This window comes from Salmo trutta, chromosome 7 (genome assembly GCF_901001165.1).
Source record: "Salmo trutta chromosome 7, fSalTru1.1, whole genome shotgun sequence".
NCBI lineage: Eukaryota > Metazoa > Chordata > Actinopteri > Salmoniformes > Salmonidae > Salmo > Salmo trutta.
This window is the reverse complement of record NC_042963.1, coordinates 38745557-38767708: the sequence shown is the minus strand read 5'-3', so window position 1 is coordinate 38767708 and position 22152 is coordinate 38745557. Positions and strand designations below refer to the sequence as shown.

The 22152-nt window shown below is 42.3% G+C and overlaps 1 pseudogene; it reads right to left on the bottom strand.

Moving 5' to 3' along the window:
* Nucleotides 1-1131: 1131 nt before the first annotated feature.
* LOC115196606 (sarcospan-like) lies at nucleotides 1132-14080 on the bottom strand (annotated as a pseudogene).
* Between the last annotated feature and the right edge of the window lie 8072 nt (nucleotides 14081-22152).

Here is a 22152-nt window from a genome sequence, read left to right as displayed (position 1 = left end):
TGAACAAGGCCCAGGCCTTCTAATGCCATTTAACTTTCTCACTTAATCTGATAACATGCTGCTGTAGTGTATTTTTGCAGTCCAAAATGTCTGGTGTTGTCATGCTTTTCCCTTGGAGGGGTATGGTGAGAGACACAGATCCCTTATCCCTTCTAGTAAGGGAATGAAAAGACTCCAGCTCAGATAGTTATTATGCTTCCCTCGAAAGCTGTCTGCTGTCTTCAGTGATAGCTAGGTGGGATACTGTAGCTCTAAGGCAAAACGCATTCATTCATTCACATATTTTTAATCAACAGTATTTCAGAATTGGATTAAGAAACAGAAGTAGGATTGCATGTGACACAAAATAAAACTGTGATTTAAGGACTTAAGTCAACACCATTTATTCGAAGTAAATGTGAATCTAAGCTAAGGCATAGAAAATGGACGTTGGCAGTCGTTTTTTCTTTAATATACATGTAAATTACTTGAAAACGCTCACCACTTAAATCCCCAGTAATAAGGTATCTATTGAAGATGAAACAGATTTCTCAGTTTTTCTTCTTGTACAGTAAATACCATATTACCACCCACCACTAGTTAACGCTAATGCATCGCGTTTCTCTTTCTCATTCTGCTCTAGTCTCCGGTTGTGTTGTGTGATTTATGAACCACAAAAGTAGATTTTTACATAAGGCAAATCTCTCTCAACTTGAGACAACTGATTTAGCGTACTGTCTTCACTATTGAAGAGAGTGGGACTGTCCTGCTGAATTAGCCAATGAGCCATGTAAACATCATTTCCCTCTTCGGATGGCACGGTCCAGCTGTCCGTCCAACTACCCCTTTGGTAGTTTGGTGTCTTTTCTTTATCTATTAGGAATATCTCATGTAGCATTGGCAACTACGAGTACAAAGTTATCCACACAGTATATAAAAGTCGTTCAAAAAGCCATTATAGAAAACGTCAACGACCCCAAAATGTTAATATGATTGAGAACAACCTTATGCACACACCAAAAGGTTTTGTGTAATACATCTGTCCATTCGAGAAGAATGAGTGAAGATTCTGATTGGCTGATCTCTCAATACTCTACCCTCAATAGTGGCATCATCATGGGCCTCTTCTTCCTACAACTCCCATCAGACCTTCTACCAGTGCTGGAAGGAGGGCGAGCCCATCTGCAGCTCCACGAAGAACACTTGATAGCGGCGCTTCCACATGACGAAGGCCCCCAAGGCACATACCAGTGCTTTAGTACAGCAGCTGGAGGGGGAGAGGAGAAGAGGTGAGCTAGTTTAGTATAGCATAGAATATCTAAGCATAGTGGGGATTCCAGGGCCGGGGATACATTTTTAGAGGGAGGTCATCATTAATCCTGAAGGACAACAGCAGGGTCATGTTCTGCAGGCATGCAATGAAATTACTTGAAACAGAGGACAGACTAAGAATGACAACACTGTTACAAAGCATTTTCCCTGTTGGAGCCTTATTAAACATGACTCTAGTTGTCTACACTAAGACAACTGGAGTTTTATGTCTTTACGCTACTTTACACTACTTTAAATGACTGAATGACAGCAAAAAAATCTAATGGAATCGGATCTTTTTACTTTTGATTTATGTGGTATAAGTCAAAAGATTAGATTCCATGTGTTTCACTGTTTACACATTAGGGAAAAGATCAGATAGGTATCAGATATGCAAATAATTGGCAAAATATCTGAATTGGGCTGCCTGTGTAAAAGTCACGCTAATCAGTAATTTAATGTGTTACAGTAACCGGAGTAAAGACATACAACTCGTTGTCTTTTCCCTTATGTGTAAACAGCAAAAAAACACATGGAATATGTTCTTTTGACTTTCGATTTATACCACCTCTATATGTGGATCTGACTCCTGATACAAACCTGATGATCCATATGCGGCTCTCTGATCATTATTTTGTTTTGCTCATTACCTACCGTTTCCATGACAACCACCCCAATATTTAAAGGAACAGTGACCAGAAATGAGCATTCCATCCGTGTGCTACTTCAGAGGCTACATCAGTGTGAATGCACAAATTTGATGTTGGTCACATGTAAAAGTGTAGACAGAAAAATAATTGGGATATGGAAAACAAAATCTGATTTGGATTTTTAGGGTGGCTGTGTAAACACAGCCTTAGAGAACAAGGTATGCCCCCTCTCTAGCCATATAAATAGGTTTGTCTGCTAACAATTATCTCCTCGCACAGCAGCCAATAAATACCTGCAGGTCCTGGCTATCGGCCAGAGGTAGAACCTGACCCTGAGAGACACTCTTAAAGGGGCACTTCACCACTTTATAACCTCATTCATTATGTCCAGCAGTACCATACCAGTGTGTATATATTTTAAAACGTCAATAGTTTATATGTCAAAAAGATACAAAGAAAATGACCCCCTTTGATGTCATTGGGAGTTATTTTCAAAAGAATTCAGTCCTCCCTTTAATGGAGGACTGACTGCTGAAAGTAGTCTTCATGTGAGAATCCCCTGCAGCTACCATCCACTGTACCTTTATCCACATGTTGTGTGGGTATGTACACATTATGTAAACCATGTCTAAAAATACAGCTTGATAATGTGTGAGAGGGGCTTTGTGTGGTTTATGTAATTGGAGTGTACAATCCCAATAATGCTAGCCCTTCATCTAAATCCACAGGTTACGTAACATAGCCCTGATTCGCTCAGTATTTGTTTTCCGGTACACGCCGCTTATAGCATTATGTCATGTTTGATGCTTGCTTAATTTGAAATGGTGTTTATGTTTATTTAAAAACCACTGTGAAATATGGAGAATTAAAGTACATCATGAGATGTATTGTGCTGTGCTGAAGCAAAGCGTGCTAGAAGCACTTCACAAAGCCGTTTATATAGCTGTACTCACGTGTTATGTTAGGCTATGAACTTTAGGAAGACATGAAGAAGGCGAAAATAGGGACAATCTTTTGTTGCATACATTTACACCACGGAATGTAGATTGTATTACTTTTTTAATGTATTGTTCAATTTATACACGTTATAAGACTACTTGTCCGTGTATAGGAAATGAGAAATGGAGTCAGTCGCAGGACACCGAACTGAGTAAAACATACGTATTTTACTCTAAGAAAAGTTCATCATACAAAATCCACGCAGGGTTAAAAACAATAACTATACATACGACCAACAGAAAAACAATAACGCACAAAACATCATGAGAACCAGAGGGTTTAAATAGGGAAGTAATCACAACGAAATGGGAACCAGGTGTGAACAATCAAGACATAACAAATGGACAAAGAAACATAGATCGGTGGCAGCTAGAAAGCCGGTGACGATGACCGCCGAACGCCGCCCGAACAAGGAGAGACACCAACTTCGGTGGAAGTCATGACACTACTTCTACATACATATTGAGTGGAGGAAGTCCACCTGTGAAAATGTTATATTTGGATGATGCTCCCCATTCTGGCATCTCTGCACTGCCTCCCAGTCTCACTCAGAATTGAATTCAAAACCCTCCTGCTGACATTCCAGTGCATCCATGGCAATGCCCCGCCATAAGAAGTGTTGACATGCTGCATGCACCGAGGTGTCTGTATAAACTACTAGCACACAGCTTGGACACCCATGCATACCCCACAAGACATGCCACCAGAGGTCTCTTCACAATCCCCAAGTTAAGAACAGACTATGGGAGTACTACAGAGAGCCATGGCTACATGGAACTTTATTCCACATCAGGAAACTGATGCAAGCAGTAGAATCAGATTTAAAAAACAGATAAAAATACACCTTATGGAACAGCAGGGACTGTGAAGAGACACATACACATGATAAGACACGCACTCTACACACTCGTACACATGTATGTTGTATTGTAGATATGTGATAGTAGAGTAGTGGCCTGAGGGAACACAATGTGTTGTGAAAAGCTTTATAAAATGTTTAATTGTTTATAACTGCCTTAATGTTGCTACCCCAGGAAGAGTAGCTGCTGCCTTGGCAGGAACTAATGGGGATCCTTAATAATTACAAATACCTCAAATAACTGCTGCTATACCATAATCTCACCGCAACCTCAGATCGCATGATAGCCTACTCCTCCACGTCCCCAAGACCAAGTTCTGCTCCATGGGGGACTGGGCTATCTGCTCGACCGCCCCCGTGCCTCTGAAATGCTCTCTCAGACCACGTGAAGGCACCATAGACTCTGGGCTCCTTTAAAAATTGCATAAAAACCGTCCTCTTTAGGAAGGCATTCGATTAGTTATAGCTGTTTTCTTTTGTTGCCTTTGTCCTTGTAGCGTCAGCTGTGTTCTCTGTGCCAGTGGCCCTGTCTAGTTGTCCTTTTTTGTCCACGTCTCTTGTTTTTAGTGCACTCACTGTATCACTTTGAGAGTTTTTCGCATTATATAATCAATGTATTATTAATTGGTTGGAAATTCCAATTGCCTTCATTGTATGGCCAATTAAATGAAACGATCAAGTCATGTCCAATAACTGTGCTCATCTACCCATAGGCTTCCTACAGAGCTTTGCCAATAGACATGCTGTGTTCTGCATTTCCATTTCTCTGTATGGCCCTATACATACAGTATCACCTTTATGGTTCAACCATACAACCCTACAATCAGACATGGGTTCAAATCATATTTTATAAATTCAAATACTTTATCTGAGCTTCATTGAGCTTGCCTGTTGCAATGGAACTAAAAGAACAGTTGCAAAAGTGCCAACCCTGTCCATATGGCACTCTAGCCAGGCTAAAACAAGTATTCAAAAGATTATAGTATTTGAAACCAGGTCTGCGTACAGTATGTCGATGTGACAATCAATGTTCTCTGTGCTGTAGTATATTGGCCCTACACATTACTTTAAATCAGATCCAACTGACTAAGTACAACCTTTGTATGGTTGATTTGAACGGGGGGGGGGGGGGGGGGCGTTTGGTAATGAATGGGATTCTGATCTATAAATAGTACTAATCATCCCATTAGAGAGACCAGTTTATCTTGGTCTCTGCTCAGTTGGGCAGGAAATTGTCAGAGGGCATGTGGCATAGCCGTGGGAAGTAGGGGTGCTGAGGCCTCCGATAAATAGGGAAAATATATCTACAGTACCAGTCAAAGGTTTGAACACACCTACTCATTCAATGGTTTTTCTTTATTTTTACTATTTTGTATGTTGTAGAAAAGCAGTGAAGACCTGAAAACTATGAAATAACACATATGGAATCATGTAGTAACCAAAAAAGTGTTAAAGAAATCAAAATATATTTTAGATTTGAGACCTTTTTTTTCACCTTTATTTAACCAGGTAGGCTAGTTGAGAACAAGTTCTCATTTGCAACTGCGGCCTGGTCAAGATAAAGCATAGCAATTTGACGCATACAACAACACAGAGTTACACATGGAATAAACAAAACATACAGTCAATAGTACAGTAGAACAAAAGAAAACAAAAAGTCTATATACAGTGAGTGCAAATGAGGTAAGTTAAGGCAATATATAGGCCATGGTGGCGAAGTAATTACAATATAGCAATTAAACACTGGAATGGTAGATGTGCAGAAGATGAATGTGCAAGTAGAGATACTGGGGTGCAAAGGAGCAAGATAAATAAATAAATACAGTATGGGGATGAGGTAGGTAAATAGATGGGCTGTTTACAGATGGGCTATGTACAGGTGCAGGGATCTGTGAGCTGCTCTGACAGCTGATGCTTAAAGCTAGTGAGGGAGATATGAGTCTCCAGCTTCAGAGATTTTTGCCGTTTGTTCCAGTCATTGGCAGCAGAGAACTGGAAGGAAAGACGACCAAAGGAGGAATTGGCTTTGGGGGTGACCAGTGAGATATACCTGCTGGAGCGCGTGCTACGAGTTGGTGCTGGTATGGTGACCAGTGAGCTGAGATAAGGTGGGGCTTTACCTAGCAGAGACTTGTAGATAACCTGTAGCCAGTGGGTTTGGCGACGAGTATGAAGCGAGGGCCAACCAACGAGAGCGTACAGGTCGCAATGGTGGGTAGTGTATGGGGCTTTGGTGACAAAACGGATGGCACTGTGATAGACTGCATCCAGTTTGTTGAGTAGAGTGTTGGAGGCTATTTTGTAGATGACATCACCGAAGTCGAGGATTGGTAGGATGGTCAGTTTTATGAGGGTATGTTTGGCAGCATGAGTGAAGGATGCTTTGTTGCGATATAGGAAGCCAATTCTAGATTTAATTTTGGATTGGAGATGCTTAATGTGAGTCTGGAAGGAGAGTTTACAGTCTAACCAGACACCCAGGAGGTTAGTTAACACAGTGTCCAAAGAGGGGCCAGAAGTATACAGAATGGTGTCGTCTGCGTAGAGGTGGATCAGAGAATCACCAGCAGCAAGAGCAACATCATTGATGTATACAGAGAAGAGAGTCGGCCCGAGAATTGAACCCTGTGGCACACCCATAGAGCCTGCCAGAGGTCCGGAGAGCAGGCCCTCCGATTTGACACACTGAACTCTATCAGAGAAGTAGTTGGTAAACCAGGCGAGACAATCATTTGAGAAACCAAGGCTGTCAAGTCTGTCAAGTCAGAGTCGAAAGCCTTGGCCAGGACGATGAATACGGCTGCACAGTAATGTCTCTTATCGATGGCAGTTATGATGTTGTTTAGGACCTTGAGCGTGGCTATGCTGCACCCATGACCAGCTCTGAAACCTGATTGCATAGCGGAGAAGGTACGGTGGGATTCGAAATGGTCGGTAATCTGTTTGTTAACTTGGCTTTCGAAGACCTTAGAAAGGACAATGACCTAACACACCTCCAGGCTGTCTAAATAATCAGCTAGAGACCAAAATTATGTTAATTTAAGGCCTAATGAAGTTAAGGTGACGTCATCACATATGTAAGAGGTGGAACAACATGGTTGGTTAAGGCATATTGGGCAGGGCTAGAGGCTCTACAGTGAAATAAGACAGTAATCACTAACCAGGACAGTAATGGACGAGGCATATTGATATTAGAGAGAGGCATGCGTAGCCAAGTGAACATATGGGTCCAGTGAGTGGTTCGGCTGACTGGGGACACGGCGATTCAGACAGTTAGCAGGCCGATGCTAACAGTTAGTAGGCCGTGGCTAAACAAGCAAGCAGTTAGCAGCCGGGGCTGGCAAGCTAGCAGTTAGCAGACCATGTTAGCAAGCAAGCAGTTGGCAGACCGGGTCAGGCAAGCTAGCAGTTAGCAGACAGGGATATCGGTCTTCAAAGTAGCCACCCTTTGCCTTGATGACAGCTTTGCACACTCTTGGCATTCTCTCAACCTGCTTCATGAGGAATGCTTTTCCAACAGTCTTGAAGAAGTTCCCACATATGCTGAGCCCTTGTTGGCTGCTTTTCCTTCACTCTGCGGTCCAACTCATCCCAAACCATCTCAGTTGGGTTGAGGTCGGGTGATTGTGGAGGCCAGGTCATCTGATGCAGCACTCCATCACTTTCCTTCTTGGTCAAATAGCCCTTACACAGCCTGGAGGTGTGTTAGGTCATTGTCCTGTTGAAAACAAATGATAGTCCCACTAAGCGCAAACCAGATGGGATAGCGTATCGCTGCAGAATGCTGTGGTAGCCAAGCTGGTTAAGTGTGCCTTGAATTCTAAATAAATCACTGACAGTGTCACCAGCAAAGCACCATCACACTACCTCCAACATGCTTCACGGTGGGAACCACACATGCAGAGATCATCCGTTCACCTACTTTGCGTCTCACAAAGACACAGCGATAGGAACCAAAAATCTCAAATTTGGACTCATCAGACCAACGGACAGATTTCCACCGGTCTAATGTCCATTGCTCATGTTTCTTGGCCCAAGCAACTCTCTTCTTATTATTGGTGTCCTTTAGTGGTGGTTTCTTTGCAGTAAATCGACCATAAAGGCCTGATTCACACTGTGAAGCATGGAGGAGGAGGTGTGATGGTGTAGGTTTGCTTTGCTGGTGATGTTGTCAGTAACTTTTTTGGTTACTACATGATTCCATGTGTGTTATTTTATAGTTTTGATGTCTTCACTATTATTCTACAATGCAGAGAATAGTAAGCATAAAGAAAAACCCTTGAATGAGTAGGTGTGTCCAAACTTTTGACAGGTATTGTATACTGCTCAAAAAAATAAAGGAAACACTTAAACAACACAGTGTAACTCCAAGTCAATAACACTTCTGTGAAATCAAACTGTCCACTTAGGAAGAAACACTGATTGACAATAAATTTCACATGCTGTTGTGCAAATGGAATAGACAACAGGTGGAAATGATAGGCAATAAGCAAGACACCCCCAATAAAGGAGTGGTTCTGCAGGTGGTGACCACAGACCACTTCTCAGTTCCTATGCTTCCTGGCTGATGTTTTGGCCACTTTTGAATGCTGGCGGTGCTTTCACTCTAGTGGTAGCATGAGACGGAGTCTACAACCCACACAAGTGGCTCAGGTAGTGCAGCTCATCCAGGATGGCACATCAATGCGAGCTGTGGCAAGAAGGTTTGCTGTGTTTGTCAGCATAGTGTCCAGAGCATGGAGGCGCTACCAGGAGACAGGCCAGTACATCAGGAGACGTGGAGGAGGCCGTAGGAGGGCAACAACCCAGCAGCAGGACCGCTACTTCCGCCTTTGTGCAAGGAGGAGCAGGAGGAGCACTGCCAGAGCCCTGCAAAATGACCTCCAGCAGGCCACAAATGTGCATGTGTCTGCTCAAACGGTCAGAAACAGACTCCATGAGGGTGGTATGAGGGCCCGACATCCACAGGTGGGGGTTGTGCTTACAGCCCAACACCGTGCAGGACGTTTGGCATTTGCCAGAGAACACCAAGATTGGCAAATTCGCCACTGGCGCCCTGTGCTCTTCACAGATGAAAGCAGGTTCACAATGAGCACATGTGACAGATGTGACAGAGTCTGGAGACGCCGTGGAGAACGTTCTGCTGCCTGCAACATCCTCCAGCATGACCGGTTTGGCGGTGGGTCAGTCATGGTGTGGGGTGGCATTTCTTTGGGGGGCCGCACAGCCCTCCATGTGCTCGCCAGAGGTAGCCTGACTGCCATTAGGTACCGAGATGAGATCCTCAGACCCCTTGTGAGACCATATGCTGGTGCGGTTGGCCCTGGTTTCCTCCTAATGCAAGACAATGCTAGACCTCATGTGGCTGGAGTGTGTCAGCAGTTCCTGCAAGAGGAAGGTATTGATGCTATGGACTGGCCCGCCCGTTCCCCAGACCTGAATCCAATTGAGCACATCTGGGACATCATGTCTCGCTCCATCCACCAACTCCACCTTGCACCACAGACTGTCCAGGAGTTGGCGGATGCTTTAGTCCAGGTCTGGGAGGAGATCCCTCAGGAGACCATCCGCCACCTCATCAGGAGCATGCCCAGGCGTTGTAGGGAGGTCATACAGGCACGTGGAGGCCACACACACTACTGAGCCTCATTTTGACTTCTTTTAAGGACATTACATCAAAGTTGGATCAGCCTGTAGTGTGGTTTTCCATTTTAATTTTCAGTGTGACTCCAAATCCAGACCTCCATGGGTTGATAAATTGGATTTCCATTGATTATTTTTGTGTGATTTTGTTGTCAGCACATTCAACTATGTAAAGAAAAAAGTATTTAATAAGATTATTTCATTCATTCAGATCTAGGATGTGTTATTTTAGTGTTCCCTTTATTTTCTTGAGCAGTGTATATCGACAGCACCCCCACCCCAAATTATCTTCCCACGGCCATGGCATGTGGGTCTCACCTTGGCGATGAATTGCATGGAGGTACTCTCATCTGGTAGGTACGTAAGTAGAGGAGGAAGCCCAGCAATGAGACCACACATAACTAGAATAACATAGAACACAGTGGAAAATGTATTTAGTGAGGCTCATTCTCTAAATGATATGCTTTGCAAAATATTCTTGTATACTTTAAGTTAATCATTCTTTCATGTTTGCTTAAAAATACAAAGGCTGCTTTAAGGGAAGGGAAAGGAAAAGGGGGAAACCTAGCCAGTTGTACAACTAAATGCATTCAACTGAAATGTTCCGCATTTAACCCAACCCCTCAGAGAGGTGCGGAGGGCTGCCTTAAACAACATCTACTTCTTCGGCGCCCAGGGAACAGTGGGTTAACTGCCTTGCTCAGGGGCAAGACATAAGGGGTCATGCATGCTCATGAAAGTCTTACATTGCATCATTATGCATTATTCCTGCATGCTTTAAGTAAATAGTTACCAGTCCATGATCACTGAGTTTTTATTTTCTGAATGGCATATGTGTTATTGGGAAACTGAAATCTTTTCGGATCTGATAAACACCAAGTGTTTCCATGGTGCTCTAAGCCACTGTCACGACTCCCACCAAAGGTGGCTCCCCCTCCTGCTCGGGTGGCGCTCGGCGGTCGTCATCACCGGCCTACTAGCTGCCACTGATTCCCTTTTGTTTTCCCCCTTTCCATTATTGTTTGCACCTGTTCTGTGTTGGGTTGATTAGCGGGGCTATATTAGCCAGTAGGCCTGCCTGCTCTTTGTGCAGGATTGTTTCTCTGTTTGTGCTTGTGTACACGCTGTTGGTGTTTTGCGCTAGTGCGTATTTTTGCGCCGACTGTGTTTGTCCCCTGTGTTTGGGGCACTTTGTTTTGTGTGCGCTCATATTGCTATTTGGGGTGGCTTGTGTTTTCGCCGTTGGGCTCATTAAAAGCCATTACCCTATATCGCTGCTTCCTGCGTCTGATTCCTCTCCCACAACGCTCAAGCCTTACAGCCACACACACGCAAACCTCTTATCTTATTTGCTGCTGAGAGGGGCCTCTTCAACCCTCTTCAAGCTGTTCATCCCAAGTTCACTATTAATATTCTGCACTTTCAGCATCAGCTTGTCATCTGATAACATTCTTACTGCTATGGCGAAAACTGTTTTCCTCCTCTGTTGCAATGACACACACCCTCTCTCAGAGCATATTAGAGTCTTGTGACTAACATGCAGCATCTAATTGAATTATCTTGGTAAACTCAGTGTTTTTCACTGGGCTGTAAAACTCAGAATGGATGTTCCCTATGTGTACTAAGACTTCCGATTGCACACATCTGTAAACACTGTAATTAGGGTATATGGGAAGCTGAGAGAAAACAACATGTTTTTCTCCTGTACAGAGATGCAACTGTGAAGTATCTCAAATGGACAACATGATTTTGTTAAAGAAATGCTAACGTTCACCACTAGAAAGTCAATGCTGTAGATGGTAGAGAAAAACACATAGTCAGACCCCTGTGTTATCATTAATAGGCCGCTATAGCCTTGGGGCTAAAAGCGTTCATTATTGTAGTTTCTATAGAGTGAAATATTATTTGTTGTAGCATGAGAATATTCCAAATTCAATATAGAAACGCTGTATCTTATGTAACTTGTATTACTCCTAAGCAGAACTTCAGTGGAAATCCTGACTACATGTTAATACAATGTTGCAACATAAGGTAAAGTGTTACCTTCTATTGTTTTGAGTATTGTTTGCTTTATTTATCTGAAAACATTAGCTAACTGTAGGATTGCGGTAAGAGGCTAAGAGCCATAACGCTGACTGGCATTCTAGACTTGTTGTTTTCCCTGCAAGCCAAGTACTTTTACAAGGCCAAAGTCTTGCCATGATTACAGTTGGGGGAAAGTTTGAAACTTGTTACAGCCCTTTAAGCCAGTATACTGCTTCTACGAGATAGATCTAATCAACAGTCAGCGAGTGAGGGAGCAAATGTGAAAATAACATCAAGCTAATTGCTAGTAGTCAACATGTTTACATTTAGAATGTCACCCAATGTGTTCAATGAGACTGAGGGGAACTTTCCCTTTTAAACCCTGAGATTCTAACAGCTATAGAAAAGGCAGTAAAGCATGATAACCCTAATTTTGACTTTAGGTGGAGATAATGTAAGGTGAAGTGTGAATAGATAGATGAGACTAGGCTGATAAGGAGGTGTATACTGTATGTGTACATGCAGTCAGGGCAAGGTGGAAATACAACAGGGACAAAGCGACAAGTCTATGCAGAAGGACATTTGGCGTACAAACTGAAGAGGTAGCAATTAGTAATGTACAAGAGGGCCATGCAAATGTGTTGAGACAAATATGGAGATGAGGAGATATGTACATATGTCTGTGTGCTAGAGTCTTAAAGATGTGTTTATATACATCATTAGGCCATGCATGCAGTGAAGGTAGAAGAGAAGTCCATTCGGCTACATTCCAGGGGATGAGGCGGTACAGCCCAGTGTCCATGCATCTATTGTAGGTGAAGTGCATGGGAGGCACAGTAGGTAGAGGATCAGGACAGGTGTCCATGGCATACAGTCAAGCAGTGAGGTGAGGCTGGACAGAGGCAGCAACCATAGTGGCCAAACTGAGTGTTTATGCATGTAAATACACAAGGTTGCATTGACAGTGGTAGACCTGATCACCGACGACAATGAGACAGTCTATAGGGAGGTCAGTGACCTGGCAGTGTGGTGCCAGGACAACAACCTCTCCCTCAACGTCAGCAAGACAAAGGCGCTGATCGTGAACTACAGGAAAAGGAGGGCCGAGCACGCCCCTCTCCACATCCAAGGGCTGTAGTGGAGCGGATCTAGAGCTTTAAGTTCCTCTGTGTCCACATCACCAAGGATCTATCATGGTCCACACACACCAACACACAACAACACCTCTTCTCTTCAGCAGGCTGAAAAGATTTGGCATGGTCCCTCAGATCCTCAAAATGTTCTACAGCTGCACAATTGAGAGCATATTGACTGGCTGCATCACCTCTTGGTATGGCAACTGCTTGGCATCCGACCACAAGGCGCTACAGAGGGAAATGTCGGCACATTGGCGCTAACCGGGCTATCTGCATTGTGTCCCACCACCCGCCAACTCCTCTTTTTACGCTACTGCTACTCTCTGTTCATCATATATGCATAGTCACTTTAACCATATCTACATGTACACACTACCTCAATAAGCCTGACTAACCAGTGTCTGTATATAGCCTTGCTACTCTTATTTTAAAATGTCTTTTTACTGTTGTTTTATTTCTTTGCTTACCTACATACACACACACACACACACACACACACATACTTTTTTTTTCTTCGCACTATTGGTTAGAGCCTGTAAGTAAGCATTTCACTGTAAGGTCTACCTACACCTGTTGTATTCGGTGCACGTGACTAATAAACTTTGATTTGATTTGATTTGTTGGGAAGGGAAGGGCCCGTAAGCAAGCATTTCACTGTTAGTCTATACCTGCTGTTTACGAAGCGTGTGACAATAAAATTTGATTTGATTTGTTTGAGGATGAGGATCCATGCAGTCATGTAGTGAGGTCAGATGAACATAGGGACCAGAGAAAGATAAGGCAAAAGCCCATGCAGCTACAACAGTGGCACTATGCCATATTGAGTGAACATGCATACAGACGGACGAGGCAGGTCCATGCTTACAAGGATGCCGGCCCAGTGTGGGGTCTCCCTGGCCAGGAGTGAGGGGCTGATGGTGACCATGAGGAAGGCCACGGCTGTGATGGCCACCCCCAGCAGCAACTGCAGCAGGGCGATGAGTAGGTGGAAGTGACAGCCACAGCACTTGTGGGAGTTCTCGGGTGCTGGGCCTCCATCCTCGGCCTTCACCTCTTTCTTCTCCTCTGATGGGGGGTGCTCCTCCGCTCTTCTCTCTTCCTCCGGATCCCTTCTTCCCTTCTCCCATTCTTAACCTTCTGTCAGGGAGATGCGACAAGCACTTCTTCTTCAGCTTCTCGGGAGGTGGTTTTCACTCTCTTTCCTTTCCCGTTCATTTGTTTGTCAGTCTCTTACCGTCGTGCTGTCTGTCGGGTGTGCTACCTGCCGCGTTCCCTTCCTCTTCCTGCTCAGGGTTCCTCTCAGCATAAGCCCAGCTCTGCTGCTAGGCTATTTGGAACCAGAGAAGGCTCTGAACTAATATGGAAAACATTTAGAGCAGATTCCTGGAGTTGCTCTGGCGCCACTTAGCAGAGCAGCAGCACATTGAAGGAAAATAAGAGGAGGAGAGGGGGGGCAGGGAACACAAAGGGGGACTCCAACACATGACCAGAAGCACTGATGTGATCAGGCATCAGTTACATAGAAAATAAAACTAAATAATGTTTGCTGTAATCGGAAATAGAAAGCAATTAGCAGTTAGGGGTTAAAGAAAGATTGGCACAGAAAAGTCAGCCACGTCATTCTCGAATGAGAGCGATTGGATCACTGTTGTCAACACCGTTACATGCACAGTTGGGCCAAGTCGTGGAAGCCAAAGTCACATGATTTAGTGGAAGAAGTAATGTGATCAGGAGACATGTGAGGGCATTACTGTAGCTCTGATCCTCCATTAAAATGATCAAAACGTGGATTAATTAGTCCAATTACAGTTCAGTCTCAAGGGTATAAGGAATTTTGGGGTGTTTTATTCCAAATAAATAGCAATGCCAAAGTAATGGAATTAATCATTACATTTTTATATGGTTTCAGAGCAACATTTAAAATGAAAGTAAGTAATTAAATGCACAACCTCTAAATTGTCAGATCTTTCATAACATTACTTATGAATAGATTTTACAAGTCCTTATCTGTCTTGACGTAAGCATTTTTTAAAATATTTGTAAAATTTCATTTAATTTATATTGACAGAGGGGTACAAAGAAAACAAGGAAGTCACATTAACCCTCTGTCCCACCCACCCTTCCCCCGTCCACACTCAGTCATGAAATTAAACAAACAGAAGAGAAAAGAGCAGGCTGGTAATCCTTTACCGTTATTCCCTCCCTCCCTTACTCAGACCGAAGCCCCTCCCTACACACGCACACAAATTCAATAAGGTACAGAAGAACCGCAAGAAAGAAAATTCAGTAGCCCCTCCCACCCCTCCCCCTACAGGACCACTTAACCCAGAGGCCCCTCCCACAAAACATCCACTGAATTTTTCAAATAGTTTTTGCTGAGGCCTTTTTTCCATTAATCGCAGCCCAATATATTATTTTATATTCATCCAATGTCTGGCATGTTTTTGGATGGTGTGATGACATCGCTGCTCACTCTGCTCCCTGTGCACACTGACTGCTAGTGTGCATGTGAAGTTGGGCCGTGTAAACCAGATGCAACCCGGATATAGGCGGTCCATTTTAAATGCTTGCGACGTGGCTCTGTTTTTGACGACTCTAAGACATTCCAAATATCGACTTTGATACTGTTAGATAATGTTGTATGCATGATTGAAGAAATCTAATTATATTTTAGTATTAAGCATCTTGTTGTCCTGAGGTGTAATGAATCATGATGAATGGATATCAAAACTGTCAGGCAAGTTGATGTTCAGTGATTATACCACCCATTCCCACCATCAACACTTTTAATGACAGGTGCAAATGCAGCATATTGCTGTGTGTGGAGTTCTACCTCCAATTGCTGCTGGTGGAATCAATCAATCAAATTTATTTATAAAGCCCTTCTTACATCAGCTGATGTCACAATGTGCTGTACAGAAACCCAGCCTAAAACCCCAAACAGCAAGCAATGCAGGTGTAGAAGCACGGAAGGAGTGCTGTGCACAATAATGTCTGCTAATGTGGGTTAAATTTGCAAATGGTCAAATGCATTAAACATTGTTAATATTAAGACACAATCACTGAAAGTAAATAATCAGAAAGATTAAGTAAATGTAATGTTTAATAAGAGTTTCGAATCAATATAATTGAATTGGATCTAAGCCATATTTTTATGTTGGACTTAATATATTAGTGTTTGTGAAACACTAAAAGTCAAATATATTATGCATAAAAATACCTCATGCTGGAAATATTCTAAAAGTTGATGCAAATATTTGCCTAATCTGTTAAAAGTAGAACTAGCACACTATTTTATTTTCAGTGAATATGCTCTCAGACATTGGGCAGCAAGCAAGCCTGCAGGACTCCTCTGCTCTCTCCAGGGGTTCCTAGTGTTGGTACACTGGTTCTACACTAGTCGAACAGGGAGGTTGGCAACTGGTGTGGTGTGAGACTGACAGTCCCCTGCATGCCTGTCACCATGTTGCTCTTGGCCACCTGAGTGTAGCATATGGCTTCATCTGTCACAACAACCACTCCGCAGCATGATCTATAGTACTGGTAATGAGAACCAATATTATTAGGACCAGACATCATGTGACATGGCCAGGAAAAACTCTCGGCCCTAAAGCCTATTACTGGAATCCTGTATTTTTATCTGGTCAGGTTACATGGTAACCTGGACATATCCTATGGCCCTCAGTATAATCACAGCAAACTATTTCAATCTGCTTTGACTGACCTTCATGTCTTAAAGTAATGATGGACTGTTGTTTCTCTTTGCTTATTTGAGCTGGTCTTGCCATAATATGGACTTGGTCTTTTACCAAATAGGGCTATCTTCTGTATACCACCCCTACCTTGTCACAACACAACGGATTGGCTCAAACACATTAAGATGGAAAGAAATTCCACAAATTAACTTTTAACAAGGCACACCTGTTAATTGAAATGCCTTCCAGGTGACTACCTCATGAAACTGGTTGAGAGAATGCCAAGACTGTGCAAAACTGTCATCAAGGCAAACGGTGGCTACTTGAAGAATCTAAAATGTAAAATATATTTTGATTTGTTTAACACTTTGTTGATTACTACAGGATTCCATATGTGTGATTTCGACTATCCTACAATGTAGAAAATAGTAAAAATAAAGAAAAACCCTTGAATGGGTAGGTGTGTCCAAACTTTTGACTGGTACTGTAAGTATTCACACCCATGAGTCAATACTTTGTAGAAGCACCTTTGGTGGCAATAACAGCTTTGAGTAGTCTTGGGTATGTCTGTATGAGCTTTGCACATCTGGATTTGGGGATTTTCTCTTATTCTGCCTTGCAGATTTTCTCAAGCTCTGTTCAATTAGATGGGGAGCAGCAGGGGAACAGCAATCTTCAAGTCTTTCCACAGATTTTCAATGGGATTCAAGTCTGGGTTTTGGCTGGACCACTCAAGGACTTGCACATTCTTGTTCTGAAGCTATTCCAGCGTTGCTTTTGCAATATGCTTGGGATCAGTGTCCTTTTGGAACGTAAATCTTCGCACCAGTCTAAGGTTGTTTGCACTCTGAAGCAGGTTCTCATCAAGGATTTGTCTGTATTTGGCTCCATTCATTGTTCCCTCTACACTTACCAGTCTCCCTGTCTCTGCCACTGAAAAGCATTCCCATAGCATGATGCTGTTACCACCATGCTTCACGGTAGGGATGGTTTTATACGAGTGATAAGCTATGCCTGATATTCTCCAGACATAGTGCTTTGCATTCAGGCCAGAGAGCTCAATTTTATCTAATCTGATCACAGAATCTTTTGCCTTAGGCTCTCAGAGTCTTTCTCAGTTATCATTATTCAGAGCTTTCTCAGTCATCATTATTTAGGATTCATTCATGATTATACATAATAATGGTAGCATCCACATTAATGAAGAAGTGTGCAGAAACATCTTCTATTCTTATTTACAATAAAAGCGACTCCAAAATGACACAATACATTATTCACCATTCAGTTCCTATTGGGCAAACAAAATTCTGAAACACAACCAAATAAAACTGCAAATGCATCCAACAAGTTTGTAGAGTCACATGCTTGATGTAGTCATTGCATGCTAGGAATATAGGACCAAATACTAAACTTTTGACTACTTGAATACACATACTGTATAAGTGAATTTGTCCAAATACTTGACACCTTCAAATGAGGAGACTAGATACGTAAAGTGCATTCATTTCTAAGCAGTATACAGACATGTATGAAAATAATGTGAGCGGTAATTTAGCAGTAGCAAGTTGACTTTGAAAAGGTTAAAGGAGGAGACTTGACTTCCAGGATCCAGTCAAAGTTGTAATACAGAGCTTTGGGGTACTTTATTATTTTACCTTTATTTAACTAGGCAAGTCAGTTAAGAACAAATTCATATTTTCAATGACGGCCTAGGAACAGTGGGATAACTGTCTTGTTTAGGGGCAGAACAACAGATTTGTATGTTGTCAGCTCGGGGATCCAACGCTCTAACCACTAGGCTACCTGCCGCTCCAAGTGGTCATGTGAAAATACAAAAGCTTATAGCATCAGAAGATAAAAAAGCCAAGGCCAATGGTGTGGTGGTATAGCATGGCTAAAAAGGCATGTCTCAAAGGCACAAAGGGCAAATTATTCCTCAACATTATATAGTCATTTTGAATTACGTATACATGAATCGTTACAGACATTGGTTGATATGAACCTGATAAAATGTTCAACTGAACAGTGAGACATCTGCTGCTTTGGGTACAGAGACTGAAATTCAGCAGTTTAGCAAGTTCAAGATTGGATTTTTAGTTCCTGAGGCCTACATAGATAATAGAAAACACTGGTAGACTTTTACTTCAGACCTTTTAAAGTTATGTGTAAGCAAGAGCAGGCTAATTTATCATATTATGATTATAAGCAAACATATATGGAGTTTATTTAAAAAACACTACATCCACCAATGTTTTACTTTCGTGTCATTTCATCAGAAATTATTGCTTATGGGTTCCTTCATATGGTGTAAAATATTACTGCTCTCAGATTTTGTATTCATAGATTTTAGATGTGTATAAAAATTTGTTTTTTTGCATAACGCTATATATCCCTTGTTTAGCTGGAATGGAATGTTCGTATCCTGTATATTTGACTGTGATACAGTACTTTCGGAAAGTATTCAGACCCCTTGACTTTTTCCACATTACATTACAGCCTTTTCTAAAATGGATGAAATTGTTTTTTTCCCCTTGTAAATCTACACACAATACCTCATAATGACAAAGCAAAAACAGGTTTTTAGAAATGTTTGCAAATTTATTTAAAAAACTACTGAAATATCACATTTATATAAGTATTCAGAGCCATTACTCAGTACTTTGTTGAAGCACCTTTCGCAGCGATTACAGCCTCGAATCTTCTTAGGTATGATGCTACAAGCTTGGCACACCTGTATTTGGGGAGTTTCTCCCATTCTTCTCTGCAGATTCTCTCAAGCTCTGTCAGGTTGGATGTGGAGCGTCTCTCCAGAGATGTTCGATCGGGTTCATGTCTGGGCTCTGGCTGGACCACTCAATGACATTCAGAGACTTGTCCCGAAGCCACTCCTGCGTTGTCTTGGCTGTGTGCTTAGGGTCATTGTGTTGTTGGAAGGTGAACCTTCGCCCCAGTCTGAGGTCCTGGGCGCTCTGGAGCAGGTTTTCATCAAGGATCTCTGTACTTTGCTCCATTCATCTTTCCCTCGATCTTGACCAGGCTCTCTGTCATTGCCGCTGAAAAACATCCCCACAGCATGATCGTGGCACCACCATGCTTCACGGTAGGTAAATTATTTATTTTCTTTTTTATTTCACCTTTATTTAACCAGGTAGGCTAGGTAGTTCTCATTTACAACTGCGACCTGGCCAAGATAAAGCAAAGCAGTTCGACACATACAACACAAAGTTACACATGGAATAAACAAACATACAGTCAATAATACAGTAGAAAGAGTCTATATACAGTGTGTGCAAATGAGGTAAGATAAGGGAGGTAAGGCAATAAATAGGCCATGGTGGCAAAGTAATTACAATATAGCAATTAAACACTGGAATGGTAGATGTACAGAAGATGAATGTGCAAGTAGAGATACTGGGTGCAAAGGAGCAAGATAAAAAAAAAAATACAGTATGGGGATGAGGTAGTTGGATGGGCTATTTACAGATGGGCTATGTACAGGTGCAGTGATCTGTGAGCTGCTCTGACAGCTGGTGCTTAAAGCTAGTGAGGGAGATATGTGTCTCCAGCTTCAGTGATTTTTGCAGTTCGTTCCAGTCATTGGCAGCAGAGAACTGGAAGGAAAGGCAGCCAAAGGAAGAATTGGCTTCAGGGGTGACCAGTGAGATATATCTGCTGGAGCGCGTGCTACGGGTGGGTGCTGCTCTGGTGACCAGTGAGCTGAGATAAAGCGGGGCTTTACCTTGCAAAGACTTGTAGATGACCCGGAGCCAGTGGGTTTGGCGACGAGTATGGATGGTGCTAGTTTTCCTCCAGACATGATGCTTGGCATTCAGGCCATGGTCTGAGAATCCTTTAGGTGCCTTTTGGCAAACTCCAAACGGGCTGTCATGTGCCTTTTACTGAGGAGTGGCTTCCGTCTGGCCACTCTACCATAAAGGCCTGATTGGTGGAGTGCTGCAGAGATGGTTGTCCTTCTGGAAGGAACTATGGAGCTCTGCCAGAGTGACCATCGGGTTCTTGGTCACCTCCCTGACCAAGGCCCTTCTCCCCCGGGCGGCCAGCTCTAGGAAGAGTCTTGGTTGTTCCAAACTACTTCCATTTAAGAATGATGGAGGCCACTGTGTTCTTGGGGACCTACAATGCTGCAGACATTTTTTGGTACTCATCCCCCAATCTGTGCCTTGACACAATCCTGTCTTGGAGCTCTATGGACAATTCCTTCGACCTCACGGCTTTATTTTTGCTCTAAACTGTGGGACCTCATATAGACAGGTGTGTGCCTTTCCAAATCATGTCAAATCAATTGAATTTACTACAGCTGGACTCCGATCAAGTTGTAGAAACATCTCAAGGATGATCAATGGAAACAGGATGCACTTGAGCTCACTTTCGAGTCTCATAGCAAAGGGTCTGATTTCTTATGTAAATAAAGTATTTCAGGTTTTTTTGTAATACATTTGCTACATTTTCTATACACCTGTTTTTACTTTGTCATTATGGGGTATTATGTGTAGATTGATGAGGAAAAACATTTATTTAATCAATTTTAGAATAAGGCTGTAACGTAACAAAATGTGTGAAAAGTCTAGGGGTCTGAATACTTTCCAAATACACTGTTACATTTAGATGTATGCACTTACTATTGTCACGACTTCTGCCAAAGTCGATGCCCCTCCTTGTTCGGGTGGTGCTCGGCGATCGACGTCACCGGTCTTCTAGCCATCACTGATCCATTTTTCATTTTCCATTGGTTTTGTCTTGTTTTCCTACACACCTGTTTCCAATCCCAGTCATTACATGGTGTGTATTTAACCCTCTGTTTTCCCTCATGTCCTTGTCCGAGATTGTTTTGTTTGTTATTGATTTTCGTGCATTTTGTATTGGTGTGCTACGGGTATTTTTACCCATGTTATTTTTATGGACTTTGGTTTTGGAGTTTGTGTTTGTTTATTATTTATTAAACAACTCCAGTTCTACCAAGTTGGTTTCTCCTGCGCCTGACTTCCTTGCCACCTACACACATGGTGATGACACCTATAAGTCGCTCTGTATAAGAGCATCTGTTACATTACTAAAATGTAAATGTTTTACATATATATCTCATATTACTGTATTTAAAAAAAATATATGTAATTAAATATTGATGTCACTAATGTATAACTTGGACAGGTGTTTATTTAAAAATGTTATTTGTTACATTTGACTGTGTAAAACAGTACTACTTAATTCTCTGAGAGTGAGGCGGATATATAGCATTTTGCAAAAAAACATGATTATTTGTCTGAAACGATCAAGTGATAAACATGTATTTGTTTAAAATATGTAATTGAACAACCCCATGCCATGATTAGATAGTGAGAAAACATAACAATATCTTGCATAATTTCTTTAATAGATTAAACTTAATTTACCAACATTTCTGAAAATGAATATATAGCATTTTGGAATTAAACTCTTCAAGTGAGGATGTGGTCGTCATTGATCTTTGTTGTCAGGCATCTGGCTGGCCACCACAATACCCTCAAATAAATAAAACATTCTGTACTGTCGCCTCGTAAAACATTTGTTCTCAAATCCAAAATGGTGGAGTAAAGAGCCAAATTGAAAAGTTTTAGCTTCACTGTTAAAATAAATACGTTCAGAAGTGTAGGCCTACATTATATGTGTTAACTTATGCATGTTTCGCTATTGTCACCATTGGCATATGACGCTCCCCCACAGCCCACACAACGCGGGGGCCCTCCGAGCTTTAGGGGGGCCCCAACTCTCCAAAAAATAAGCTCTCTTTAAAACTGCAAAATCTCAACCTGTGTAGAATAGCAGGAAATTAGCTTCAAAACTGCAATATTTTCTCT